Source organism: Ruditapes philippinarum, unplaced genomic scaffold (genome assembly GCF_026571515.1).
Source record: "Ruditapes philippinarum isolate M1 unplaced genomic scaffold, ASM2657151v2 ctg663_1_1_1_1, whole genome shotgun sequence".
NCBI lineage: Eukaryota > Metazoa > Mollusca > Bivalvia > Venerida > Veneridae > Ruditapes > Ruditapes philippinarum.
The window spans coordinates 117114-132128 of NW_026864384.1; the positions used below are offsets into that span (position 1 = coordinate 117114).

The 15015-nt window shown below is 32.8% G+C and overlaps 1 long non-coding RNA gene across 1 annotated transcript in view; it reads left to right on the forward strand.

Moving 5' to 3' along the window:
* The window catches only part of LOC132725414 (uncharacterized), a 147390-nt gene that overhangs the window by 97198 nt on the left and 35177 nt on the right, over positions 1–15015 (forward strand). The window contains exon 3 of the long non-coding RNA XR_009625052.1: positions 9075–9182. This is a non-coding gene — a long non-coding RNA (uncharacterized LOC132725414). The remainder of the gene's footprint in view (positions 1–9074; positions 9183–15015) is intronic.

Sequence of the window (15015 nt, forward strand, 5' to 3'; positions counted from 1 at the left end):
CATTAACCATATCTTATTATACTGTACTGCTGCTTCTATTAACATGTCTTATTATACTGTCCTGCTGCTTCCATTAACCATGTCTTGCTGCTGTCTTTGTAAAATTGTTGAAATTTTTTAATACTTTTGACTTGAAAATGTCCTTTATTTATATTAAGAATACTGAATTTCTTATACATGTATTTTCAAATCCTTAATTCTTCTGCACTTACAATAGAAGGCCAATAAAATGGCATTACTTTGCCTCCATTTGTTTTAAATTATAACTGACATTATTTAGAAGCTGTGAGTGATAGAGACTTATTTTGTAATGAAAGATCTGTCACAATATCTGATATACTGATCATCTATATTATACAATCAGAAATTATTGATGTGTTTAATACAGGGTTAAAATCACATGGTTATGTTTGTGATACTGTTTGTTGACCTAGCAATGAATGGAAAAGGTGTTCCCCTACAAAAAACTGGAAAGGTCCATTAATGTCATTAACCAGATGTTTGCCCAGTGTTACTCCTGTTACCTTTCTATTCACAATGTGTCACTGATAGCACAACATAGAATACTAACAACAATCTATTTAAGGACAGAATAATGAATTTTTAAAATGCTATTGTTATTAAATATATTAATAATGACATTTAACAAATGTATTTGTGTGAATAAGTGTTTAATGTTAATGTTTGCTCTTCCGATGTGACTATGAAACAATGATTACTTTCAGGATTTTATTCATCTGTGGGTATTCAGCTTCAGTAATTGCATTTCATATTTGAACAGTCTCTTTGATTTTTGTAAGGTTTTGATATAATTGTAAGAGCTGAAGTTGTGTAATGCGAGTGCAATATGGAATCTCTATGAATATTTAATAACTTATCTCAATGAAGTGTTTGCAGAAAGTTGGAAAATGATGATCATGTGGCATGTGGTTAGAGGGTGCAACACTGGTGTAATTCAATGAGTTTAATACAAAATGAGCTCATTAACAATGTAGACACATGCGCTATTAGCCTATTACAGTGTGGCTTAAATAAACAAAAACACAATATTTCAATGATAAATAAATAATTTCTGATTTCCAAACAACTTCTATTTATAATTGTTTGTTGATTGTATTTGTTTATCTGTTCCCTTTCCATTATTCCTATAATTTCAATTCTGTAAATGATAATATTAAGTTATCTAAAAGCAATTTATTATGTTGTGATATGTTTACCCAATTTATTTACTTAGACAAAGAGTGGAAAAAGTTTTAAATTGATTAAAACATTACCTTAGGTTTTTAACAAGATTTGACATTTTTGTCATGAACTTTCTTAAGTCAATATGCCATTCACTGTAGTATCATCCTGTTTTTGTTACTGAATTGTTTCTTTTAATCTATCTATTGGTATAAAGTGAAGTTACACTTCTTTGACACTTCCATGAAAGAACTTTGTAGATCTTTGAACCTTTAATCTGTTAGAAACAAAAGTGACAGGGCTTTATAGAGCCAGGAAAGCCTGCACATCTCTGCAGTCTAACCTGAATGAGGCTCTATACTGTTGGCTTACTATCTTGTTATCTCCAAAATTGATAATGGGCATTTCCAAAATTTGAAGTCCCACTTTTGTGTCGCCTCTACGGAGTAGTGGCGACATATAGGGGTCACTTCTCCGTCGTCCGTCTGTCCGTCCGTCATAAAACTTGTCCGGACTACTCCTCATAAACTACTCGTGCAAATTCATCCAAACTTTACAGGAATGATCAGTACCAAGTCTAGTTGTGCATAATGTCAGCATTTTCAGGTTCAATGATTTTTGTCAGAGTTATGGCCCTTTAATAATTTTTATTTTTAAAGTTTGTCCGGACTACTTCTCTTATACCACTAATGCAATTTCAATGAAACTTTACAGGATTGATCTGTAGCTCAAGTTCTTGCGCATATTGCATGGGTTTTCTGGTTGAATGATTTTTGGCCGAGTTATGGCCCTTTGATAAAAAGGTGTTTTTTTCTGTGTGTTGCCAGATACACAAAAGCTTGTCCGGACTACTCCTCATAAACTACTGGTGCAATTATATCCAAACTTTACAGGAATGATCAGAACCAAGTCTAGTTGTGCACTGTCCGTCTGTCTGTCCGTCTGTCACAAAACTTGTCCCAACATAAAATTGGCCATCATGAGGCGACACATTTGATCACTGATCGCTCTTGTATAAATAAAGCATTTTAACCCATTACTGTATGAGCATTTTGTGAAAAATTGCTGTTTACATTGAAAAGTCTCCCGTTACAAGTTCAAATTGCTATAAAACTATAAAAACTGCTTCAATACTAATCAAACTTGGCACAAAAGTTGACTGGACCCTTGCTCAGTATTAAATTTCCTGTTACCATGGCAAGGAGGAGACATCTCAAAATTGCCAAAAATCACTATTTTGCGTTGATTTTTTCCATCAAAATTGATTTCAAAGTGCTGCAACTTCTCAATGGATTGAGATAGAGCCAAAAAGGCTTTTCAGCATTGGTTACATGTTACCTTATGATCGACCTTGGGTCATTTTTAGCCTCTCACAAGTCCAAAATTTTTTTGGCGATGAGGGGGACTGCCGCCCCCCTTCAAACCCCTCAGGCAGAAGGGGGCACATCCCTCTTCTGGCAACCCCCTGATATATCTTTTGGATAGGGGGCAGTGCCGAAAAAATGGTCACTTTTTTAAACAACATTTCTCAAAACAAAAACAAGTGTTGGCGGCCTAAATAAGGCAGTGGAGCCTTGCTAATCCGAATCCTTCTTATCCGGAATCATTTCTTATCCAAATCATTATGATGATTTATAGTTTTATACCCCATTTTTTTGCATAATTTCTATGATCTTCCTTTTGCTTACATTGAAAAATACGAAAGTGACTTGTAAAATATCAAATATAGAGTTTGAATTGAAAATGTACTTAAATCGCATTTTGTAAACATATAATATCAGAAATTAATAATTTGATATTCAACACTATATTTCAATTGAACACTATATTTGATATTTGAGAAGTCACTTTCGTATTTTCTATGTGAGCGAAAGGAAGATTGCTGAACTTGTATATAGAAATTATGTCAAATAAATGGTGATTAAATCATCATAATGATTAATTATGAAAATAAATATTATATATTTCTGATAATATACGTCTACAGTACAAACTGCAATTTTAGTATAAATTTCAATTTAATATTTTACAAGTCACTTTCGTATTTTTCAAAGTGAGCGAAAGGAAGATCTCAGAACTTGTGTATAGAAATTATGCAAATAAATGGCGATTAAATCAGCATAGTGATTATTTTTTAAAAGAGATATTATAAGTTGCTAATTATATACGTCTACAAACAGAAAATTCACTGTAAAATTCTATTAAAACGGTACAATTCAAATTTTAAAAGTCACTTTCGCTCACTTTCGTCAACAATCTCACTTTCGTATTTTAGGCATACCGGATATTCTGGTAATTTGTCAAGAAGGTTGTTTTGATGATTTCTAGGTCAAGTTCGAAGATGGATCATCTCGGGTCAAAAACTAGGTCACAGGAGCTAAAAATAGAAAAAGCTTGTTTACACTCTAGTGGCTGCAGTTTTGATCCAAATATTCTGGAAATTTGTCAGGAAGGTTGTTTTGATGATTTCTAGGTCAAGTTCGAAGATGGGTCATTTCTGGTCAAAAACTAGGTCACAGGAGCTAGTATAGAAAAAGCTTGTTAACACTCTAGTGGCTGCAGTTTTGATCCAAATATTCTGGAAATTTGTCAGGAAGGTTGTTTTGATGATTTCTATGTCAAGTTCGAAGATGGGTCATCTCCGGTCAAAACCTAGGTCACAGGAGCTAAAAATAGAAAAAGCTTGTTAACACTCTAGTGGCTGCAGTTTTGATCCGGATATTCTGGAAATTTGTCAGGAAGGTTGTTTTGATGATTTCTAGGTCAAGTTTGAAGATGGATCATCTCCGGTCAAAAATTAGGTCACATTGCCCAAATATGGGAAACCTTTTTAACACACTAGAGGTCACATTTTTGACTCAATTGTCATCAAACTTGGCCAGGATGCTTGTCTAAGACATTGCTTGGATGTGGTTGATGGGTTAGGAGAGCGATCCAGGGCCATCATGGCCCTCTTGTTTAATAACTCAAGATGAAAATAAATCCTATATTTATTGAAAAAACTTGAATTTTCTGTTTATTATATACATCTTCTCTTTTTTTTACCACATTACAATTAGAAAGACATCCCCTTAAATTTTGTGTATTGGCTGAATTTAAAAGACACCAGTGAAAATATGTTTTTCTGCATTGAAAAATAAATTTTTACAGTGAAAATATGATTATTGAAAAATACGCATTTTCTTTCATCAATATTTCATTTATAAGTATAAGTGGATTGATCAAAAAGTTCTTGGCTTGATGAACTTCAGGTAGTCAGAGAACCCAACTAATGGTCTTACTTTTCAACATATTTGCCCTCTACATCAATGCATTTTGCCCACCTGTGCTCCAACTTGTTTAATCCTTCAAAATAGAACTCCTTATTTTGGTCCTCAAAGAACTCATTGACCGCCTCCATGACACCTTCTTTGCTTCCAAAACATCTACCAGGAAGCTTGGTTTTCAGTTTTGGAAACAGCTAGAAGTTAAAGGGGGCCAAGCCCGGAGAACATTGGGGATGGGAAAGAATTTCAAAGCTGCAGTCAGTTGCAACAGCCATCGCAACTTGGGATGTGTGAGCTGACTACGTAATCTTCAATAAGATATCTGTATTGACGTATCGTGTGTAAATGTCAGTGAAGTGGTTAGAAGTATATCGGGCTGAGAACTTTTCCATCATACCTTGTATACTATAGGAGCTTTAACTTAGTTATTTGGTATGAAACATTGTCTGGTGGACCTCTTCAAAAGTTGTTCAAAATTATAGCCCTCGGATCAAATTTGCCCTGCCCCGGGGGTACATAGATTTTCCTTAAATGTATATTGTAAAAACTTTAAAAAAAAATCTTCTCTAAATCTACGAGAGCTAAAGAATAGTTACATAGCAACCAGTGACTTCATATCAGCCATTGACTTTTCATAGCAAACTGTAAATTTTCATAGAAACTTGAGTGACTTCCATGGCAAACATTAACTTTCCATAGCAACTAGTGAATCTACCATGGAATTTCAGCACTGATTTTTATTTGTTTGGGTCGTCAGACCAAACAAATAATGATAGCAAAATTTCAGACTCTAATGCTGTTAATTGCAAATGCCGAAAGTAGTCCTCTTTTTTGAAGCGGTTACTTCCTTTATATGTAACACTAAGGCCGAAAAATTCAGGGGAGATCACTGCGTAAATATGGTCACATGACAGGCGCATTAATTTCAAGCAAAATAATTTCCGAATGGTCGAAGATTTCTAATATTGTTTTATTCTTTATAGATATACATGCTTATAGTAAGCGCTATGATTATTTACACAAGTGTTAAACAACAGTTAGCGTCGTAACACAAACCCTAATTTAGAATAATATGGTTTTCTTCAGACCGTAAACACATAAATTCACCGTGGCGCTCGCTTAGGAAGTGAGAGGTCTGGAGTTCAAATCCCAGTTAAGGCAACTCATTTTTTTTCAAATTGTTTAAGTCAAATAAACATTGGATTGAATATCAGTGTTGCAATTAGTCTTATAGCCAATCTACTACAATTAAAACGCTGGAAAGCATTGGTGGCACTATACAAAAACAAATTGTTTTATAATCTCACAACCTTCAGCTTTCTGACACTCTGAGACCCAAACAAATTCAGCGCCTTCTGTGCTTTGATTAAGGAAATCATTTATTTTGTATAGGAACCAGTGACTTCCTATGTAATTGTTGTTTTCTCTTATTAACAATAGCAACCAGTAATGTTTTTACATGTGCACCAATATGAACTTTGTGATATCAGTTTAAGATTTAGATTTTGTATCTGCTTTCATTTACAGTTTACAATATTACTTGTTCTTTGTCATGGAGGGTTTTTAAAGTCATGTGAGCGATTTCAGGGCCATCATGACCCTCTTATTGTAAAGTAGAAAATGTTTTGTTAAAGTTCTTATGGAAGTTTGGGAATTTAAGTTTTGAACAAACTTGAATGTTATTTGCAGAGAAAACAGAACTTCAAAAATTTATATGAGAGCATAGCAATTGTGTTTCTACTATTATTGTTTTTTTTCTTCTATGATCTGTATATAGCTGATACCAGTGTGTGCCTAGTTCAATAACATGATGGTATTGCTCTTACATTAAATCGCTTCTATTGGTACAGTCACTAATTGGAGCGTACACAGTGACTTTGATAGTTGTACACGTTATGTTTGTTTCATTAACTACCTGTTTAACGTGAATTTTCTCCTTCCTCCCTGCTATTATATTCATCTGGATAAACATTTTTTTGTTGGGAAGTTTATAAGTTTGTGCAAAGGTGTGGTTGTTATGTTCCTGATTCTGAAACAAGTCTGATAAAACAACAGAGGATTTTTGATAATATGCCACTTTGATATAGGTTCTGTCTTGATGGAAATTTTCAACAAATTTCTTATGACAGAAAGGAGGAAAGATGATATTTTGTTAGTGAGGAAACTTTTGCTCAGATAATTTTGTATAGATATTTTTTTGACTGACAAAGGGAAATACAAACTTAAGGGTCATTACCCATTTTACAGCTAGATTTGCTTCTTTGTGTATGGATTTGTCTAAGTAAGTATAATTCAGCTTTTTTGAAAAGAATTAAATGGCCTCTTAATATTTGACAGAGAAATTAACTGGCTTACTCCAAATATTTAAAATAAAATTGAGGCAGAAAACACAGATGGTCATAAATTATTTTTGGTTATTGAAATGCATTGTATCAAATTTCCTTATTTTTATGAGATTTAAAAGTTAAAGATGGGATTGAAAGCTGTTAAATTTGCATTTTTATCATCAATGAAATGCAAATAATTTTGTGAAAATCCATTGAGAAACCACATTTTCCATTACTCTAATTATGTGAGCATGAAGAGTCAATAAGAAAGTCTCCCCCTTTTGAACTAGGGGAAATCCTCAGGTCACAAAATAGTATTATGGTTGTGATAAATTGTTGTAATGTCTGATGGCAGAAAATCCAAACATTTTAATGAGTAAGGGTCATATTAAGAATTAAGAATTTATATAGTTGGCTTGTGTAACAAATAAATATACCATATTATTTGTGAATGATGACTTTGAGATTTTAAAAAGGATTATAGTATTTTGGTATGAATTTTTTGTTGATTCCAAAAGTTTTTTTTTACATTTTTTTGTTTGTACTGTTTTTCAGATGGGGCCAAATTGATGACTATAATAAATACAATGTAAAATCAGCAAAAAAAATATTAAGAATGTGGTTAAGTTTAAGGGCAGAATAATCAAAAGAGATAAAAAAGGATAAAACAAAAGCAACCTTTATGATGAATCATAAGAATGTTGGCAAGATATATGTATCTAGTAATATTAAATTTAGAATTGTTTATGTTGTAATGCCTCATTTAAATCAGTACCTCGTCTCAATTTGTAAATGATATAATATTCACAAATATATTTCATTATCTTTTTCATTCTCAAAATAAGGTTTGTATGTTACATGATTTCTGTAATCAAAAAAAAAAAAATCTGAGAGAGGATTTTTAGCTATGCTTTTTTGTGCTTTATGTTTAATATTTTTAAACAAAATTGACAATATTTTCTTTGAAAAAAAAAAAAGAGAAGAAATATAATGTTTTATTTATTACTTCATGCTCAGAAAATTAATTTTCAGTTTTTCAAACAATATTTTCAGTTGGATGGATATTTTTCAAAATCTGTCAGCAATCCTAATTTTGTGTATGAGATTATTTACATATGTTTTTTTACCACCAGTCAAAGCAATTTGAGAATGTTTTTGTCATCAGTTACAGAAATTGATGTTGTATTTATGCACAATGTTTGCTATAAAGTAGCTATTGAATGAAAAATTGAATAAAATAAAAATTGGATATTTTATCTTCCTGATAAGGATTTAGAACATTTTGTATTCATAGCATAAATCACATAAATTCTAATGAAAATAAACACTCCCCCAACTGACTTTTCCTGATTTTTTTTATACTTGTGCTTATACAAAAAAAAATAATTCAGTTTCTTGACAAATAGCCTCACTCTATCTCCTGATGCATGAAGCAGATTGTGTCTGTAAATATATTAAAGTGAGAAGATAGAATAAATCAGTTGAATTTATACCATCCAGTCTCAAAAACACAAGTGTGTTGATAATTTTGGAGAGAGAAGCCTTATTGTGAAAAATTCAGTGCTATACGATATATTTAACAAGTCAATTCTCAAGGTAGTTTGAATTATTTTTGTCCAGGAGAAAGAAAAGCAAAGATTTACTATAAAACATCTTTAGTATATTTTTCATTATGTTAGTAGAACTTTTTATTTGATTTGTATTGATCAAGCGATGTTGTTAAGGTTTTTTCTGTGATCTGATAATAATCCTTGATCTTTTGATTTGTTAATAGTCCTGTTATGTTAGATTTAAGTTGAATTTTTAAATGGAAAAGCTGTTAACAATTAGATTAACATATTATGATGACTGTATTGAATGAATTAAGTCTTTCAAATTAATTTTTGCAGTTTGAATCATAACACAAATCTTCAGTTAAAATAATTTCTTAGTATTTAATAATTGCTAGGCCATTCTTGACCAATTCAGTTAACTTAAATAAACCTATCTGGAGTTGGGCTAGGATAATACATTATTGGTGTAGATGGTAAATAAATTTACAAACTTTCATGTGCACAAGTATTCTGATCATGCAGTCTATGTTATGAACACTTCACAAGGAGTTCCCAAATTAACTATGAGGATTAACATTTCCAGACAGGATTTAATCCAGAAAGTATCATTTAAATCCAGCATGTTTCCTTAAGTATTCTTCAGAGACAGATAAATTTTATGATCATTATTTAATGGTCTGGACAATTAAACCATATCTGCAGAAGTTCTATGCTTATACAGTTGCTTTATTTAAATCTGTTTTTAGGTTGCAGGATACTAAGATAAATTCTTCATTGCTGCAGTTTCTGGTAAAGTGTGGTACAGCATAGGAAATTTCCATTTTATTTGAAGATTTCTTCTTTTTTGGATGGAGGTAATTTTTGTCTTATATTATAATCTTAAATTTTAACTGTTCTTGAAATGTCATGTAAAATGATAAGGTATAATGGGACCAAAGGTAGATAAACTTATGATTTATTTAATCTATTCTCCTTTATAATATTATAATTTCATTACTGAATTGTCCAATTGAACTTTACCTGCTGAATTTGTGTAATGGATTTGCCCTGCTTTGAATTGTCAACAGTACATTCAAAGTTACAAAAGTTCACAACTTTCAACAGTATATAGAGCCTTGGGATCACAGGTGGCAGTATCAGTGTTTGGACACCCCACTCACCCTGCTCCTGGACCCCTGCTACAACCCTGAAAAAAAAAATCCACACTCTAAGGCTACTATAAGATGCCAAATACTAAACCACGGATAAAATTTTAAAAGAAATTTTTTTCCACTATCAAAATTATAGTTATAGAAAGGTGGAAAGCCTACTATATGCTCATTGTCCCCCGCCTTTTCAAAGAAAAAAGGGGGATATAGTAATAGGCTCCGTCCGTCCGTCCGTCCGTCACACTTTCGTGTCCGGTCCATAACTTTGTCATTTATCAAAGGAATCTGAAATAACTTGGCACAAATGTTTGTTATAATAAGACGATGTGTCATGCGCAAAAACCAGACCCCTAACTCCAAGGTCAAGGTCGCACTTGCTCATTCAAGGTCAACATTGTCTATTTGATGGTATATGTTGTGTCCGGTCCATAACTTTCTTATCTTTGAAGGGATTTTGTTAATACTTGCCACAATAGTTCACAATAATGAGACGATGTGTCATGCGCAACAACCCGTCACCTACCTCCAAGGTCAAGGTCACCTTTGGATGTCAAATGTTAACATAGTCTATTACAGGGTATATTTTGTGTCCGGTCCATAACTTTTTCAATTATCAAAGGAATCTGAAATTATTTGGCACAACTGTTTGTTATAATAAGTCGATGTGTCATGCCTAACAACCAGACCCCTACCTCCAGGGTCAAGGTCGCATTTGCTCATTCAAGGTCAACATTGTCTATTTGATGGTATATGTTGTGTCCGGTCCATAACTTTCTTATCTTTGAAGGGATTTTGTAAATACTTGCCACAATTGTTCACAGTAATAAGAAGATGTGTCATGCGCAACAACCGGTCACCTACCTTCAAGGTCAAGGTCACACTTGGAGGTCAAAGATTAACATAGTCTATTACAGGGTATATTTTGTGTCCAGTCCATAACTTTTTTATAGATCAAAGGATTTTGTAAATACTTGCCACAAATAGTCACTATAATAAGACAATGTGTCATGCGCAACATCTGCATCCCTACCTCCCAAGTTCAAGGTCACACTTAGAGGTCAAAATATAACAAATTCTGTTTTAGGGTATATTTTGTATTTCTTCAGGATTTTGAAATAACTAGGCACAAATAGTCACAATAATAAGACAATATGTCAGGTACAACACCTGCACCCCTACCTCCAAGGTCAAGGTCACACTTAGAGGTCAAAGGTTAACAGAGTCTGTTATATGGTTTATTTTGACTCCCGTCTATAACTTCTTTATAGATCAAGGGATTTTGAAAATACTTGGCACAAAAAGTCACAATGATAAAATGATATGTCATGCATAACACATGTGTCCCTACCTCCAAGGTCAAGGTCACACGTAGAGGTCAAACATTTACATGATCTGTAATAGGGTATATTTTGTGTCCAGTCCATGACCTGGGATTTTAAAAATACTTTGCACAAATAATCACAATAATAAGATGATATGTCAGACGCAAAACATGGGTCCCTACCTCCAAGGTCACACTTAGAGGTCAAAGATTGACATAGTCTGTTATAGGGTATATTTTGTGTCCGATCTATAACTTCTACATAGTTCAAGGAATTTTAAAGATACTTGACACAAATAGTAATATTAATTAGATGATATGTCATGCACAACACCTGCACCCCTACCTCCAAGGTCAAGGTCACACTAAGAGGTCAAAGGTTAATATGATAGAATTTTACATTCCGTGTTTCATTTTACTAGTATTTCTTTAATAAATTCATTGTTGCTTTTGCAGATATAGCATTGATTATAATTTTGGAATGAAAGTCCTGACATCCATACCTCAATCTCTTGAAATAGCACAATTTTATGTTTCATATAAAACTTCCCCGAGGCGGGGGACGTTGGTAACTCTGTTACAAATTCTTGTTTGCCAAATAATGTGGAACACGGGAAATCCTAGTTTCGGCGATTCCGGTGGCATTACGCTGCATCATTCATTAACATCAATAAAAAAACTAGAATTTCACAGCTTACCTAATTCAAGTCCAACTTATATCAATATTCTATTGATTTTTTTCTGTTTCATGGTATTTTTTTACTTGTTGTAGCCATTTTGTAGTCTGATACCTGCATTTTATATGCGATCTGATTGGACTGCGATAAGACTGCACAGACTGGTGGCATTTTGGCTTCAAATCACTTTTGTTTCCAGCAGGTGTAGGGTTAACTCTTTAACTCTTTTAAAAAGTCAAAATTACCTAAAGAATGTTTATAAAATATGTTTTGAATTAAATTGTTTGAATCAGATAAAATTCTTTCTATAAATTCTAAGGAAAGCATAGCTTTTCTTGAATATCAAATATTGCAGAATAGATGATATTTTACTAGAATAAAAGAAATGATTCCCTAACCTCACTCTACCATGCAAATGCATGTGAATAAATCATTTAGATGATGAAATTTTTTGGGTGTAATGTATCCTGACTACACAATGAAGGCTATTAAATGCTATATAATGCTAGCTTTCTTTAATATCTAATATGAAATATCAATAGAATTCTGCTGTTTCACTATCTTTAAAAGTTCTGACTCATGGAATGTTTCATTTTTAATCCCCAGTTTGTTAATAAAGCACAATCTGATTGCCTATTGATTTCTTGAGGGATTTTTTTTTATATTATTAAAAGGAACCCCCAACTCTGTTATTAATCAGTTAGAAGCTATATGATGTCCTCTAGAGGAATCTCCCCCTGAATGCAAGACTGTAATATCTGTCTTGATATGTTTATGCAGTAATGATATTCCTGCGCACAAGAGACAAAAACTTTTTTTTTCTAATTGGGCTCATTTTCTTTAATGAGGGACTTGATACTTTCATTGCTGCTGATTTTTTCTTCAGAAAATGAGAATTCTGATTCTATTTAAATTTCTATTAGAGAAACTTGTGTCTCTTTTTTTTTAATTTTGAAGAAGTGTGATCTCATTTGAAGTGTGATCTCATTTGGCTAGTTGTGAATTTAATTTAGAGATTTGGAGCCTTCCTTATATCCTATTTAAATAATCATTTTATATTTTCTTGCTATAAAAAAAACATGGCAAAATAGCAGCATTTTAATATCAAGAAATAAAGCAAAAATCTGGGGCAAAGTATTTAAGTAATTCTCTGATTTTATTTAATGACAAACTTTCATACTGTGCTTTAACTAACCTGAAGTCCATTAATAACTGACAAGTTGCTGTGAAAATTTAATTTCTATGTGACTTGGGGAAAGCGAAATAAATATCAAACGTTCAAATCTCAGTGTAGCAATTATAACTTATCTCTTGTGAGCTGTGATTGCTGCAGTAAGTTTTCAACAGTCATTGTCATGTTTTATACATTTTTGTGTCACCTCTATGGAGTATTGGTGACATATAGGGATCACTTCTCCGTCGTCTGTCTGTCCGTCCATCACAAAACTTGTCCTAACTACTCCTCATAAACTACTGATGCAATTTCATCCAAAACTTACAAGCATGATTAGTACCACGTCTAGTTGTGCAAATTGTCAGCATTTTCCAGTTCAATGATTTTTGTCTGAGTAATGGCCCTTTAATAATTTTTATTTTTAAAGTGTCCTGACTACCCCTCTTTTACCACTAATGCAATTTTATTGAAACTTAACAGGATTGATCTGTAGCTAAAGTCATTGTGCATATTGCACGGGTTTTCTGGTTGAATGATTTTTGGCTGAGTTATGGCCCTTTAATAAAAGAGGTGGTTTTTTTTGCGTGTTGCCAGATACAAAAAATATTGTCCAGACTACTTCTCAAAAACTACTGGTGCAATTTCATTCAAAGTTTACAGGAATGATCAGTACCTGTACACAAAGTATAGTTGTGCATATCAACGGCTTTATATGGTTCAATGAATTTTGTTGGAGTTATGACCCTTTAATTATCTTTGTCAAATTGTGCCCTCACTTTGGGCGGGGGGGGGGAGGGGTTTAGATTTACCCTTGTCCCTCCGTTCTCTTTTGTGTCGCACTTAGCTAAAAAAAAATTGACCAACTTTACAGGAATGTTGATCAGCATGTATAGTTGTGCACCTGGTCATTTTCATGTGGATATATTTAGTATATTTTTTAGAGTTATTGCCATTGACTTAGTAAAATTTACAATTTTCAACTTTTGTCGCACATAACTCAAGAAACCTTACAGGAATGTTGTTCAGCATGTGTAATTGTGCACCTGGGGTTTTACTTGTGGATTTATTCTGTTTTGTTAGAGTTATTGCCCTTGACTTAATAAATATTTGCAATTTTCAACTTGTGTCGCATGTAAAAATTATGTGCGTTAATTTTCATAGAAGAACAAAAGTCGATACTATATTGAATTCTGTTCATAGTCAACTATCGCTCCCGTCGAAGTTTCTAATTTCTATAGAACAGCACGGATGAACACTAACATATACTAGGTGTTTGTCTTACACATTTGTTTATCTTACGCATTTGTTTATCTATAAACATTTGTTTATCTTACACATTTGTTTATCTGTCAAATTTGTTTATCTTACATTTTTTCCTACTCTTGTTTATCTTAAACATGTGTTTATGTTACAAATGTGTTATAATTTTTTTATCTTTGGTATATATTACACTTCTGTTTGTCTTACACAATAGCTATTTGTACATTATTTGTCCCCAACAATGCCAACATAATGAACAATGCAATATACATAAACATTAAATACCAAAATGTGACTATAATTATGCATACATATTAACAAATGATGACATGTGTTGCGTCATGATAGCCAATCATGTGTTGCAGTTTCTGTGTAGCGGGAGACCCAAAAATCATTAACAGGGCAAAACACATTTTTTATGCAAGGGCAATAACTCAGCTGAAAATCATTCAAGCCAGAAACTTATGTATTATGCACAAGTACTTGACCTACCAATCAATCTTGTAAAGTTTCATTGATATTGCATTAATGGTATAAGAGGAGTAGTCCGGACAAACTTTGTAAACACCCTTTCCATTCAAGGGCCATAACTGGGCCAAAAATCATTCAAGTGGAAAACCTGTGTAATATGTGCAAGTACTTGACCTACCAATCAATCCTGTAAAGTTTCATTGAAATTGCATAAGTAGTAGTAGTTCGGACAAACTTTAAAAAAATAACTAGAAATGTGTCCATAGGACACAGGTGCCCCCACACTCCACTGTTTTGCCAACCTTATGACTGTAGGTCAAATATTTTTGTTGCAGGGCAAGAACTTTACAAATACTGAATAAATCCACAGGCAAACCAACATTCTTGTAAACTTTCAGACCTACAGGTCAAATTATTTTTTTAGCTATGCATGAACAAGTTGAAAATTGCAAAATTTATACTAAGTCAAAGGCAATAACAAAAACTAAAACAAAAAGTCCACATGCAAAACCCCAGGTGCATAGCTTCACAATGATGTTGATCATTATTCCTGTAAAGTTGGTTGATTCTAACTCAAGCACTCAAGGAACAAATAACACAACATAATGGAACGGTTTTTCTTGCATATAAGACTGG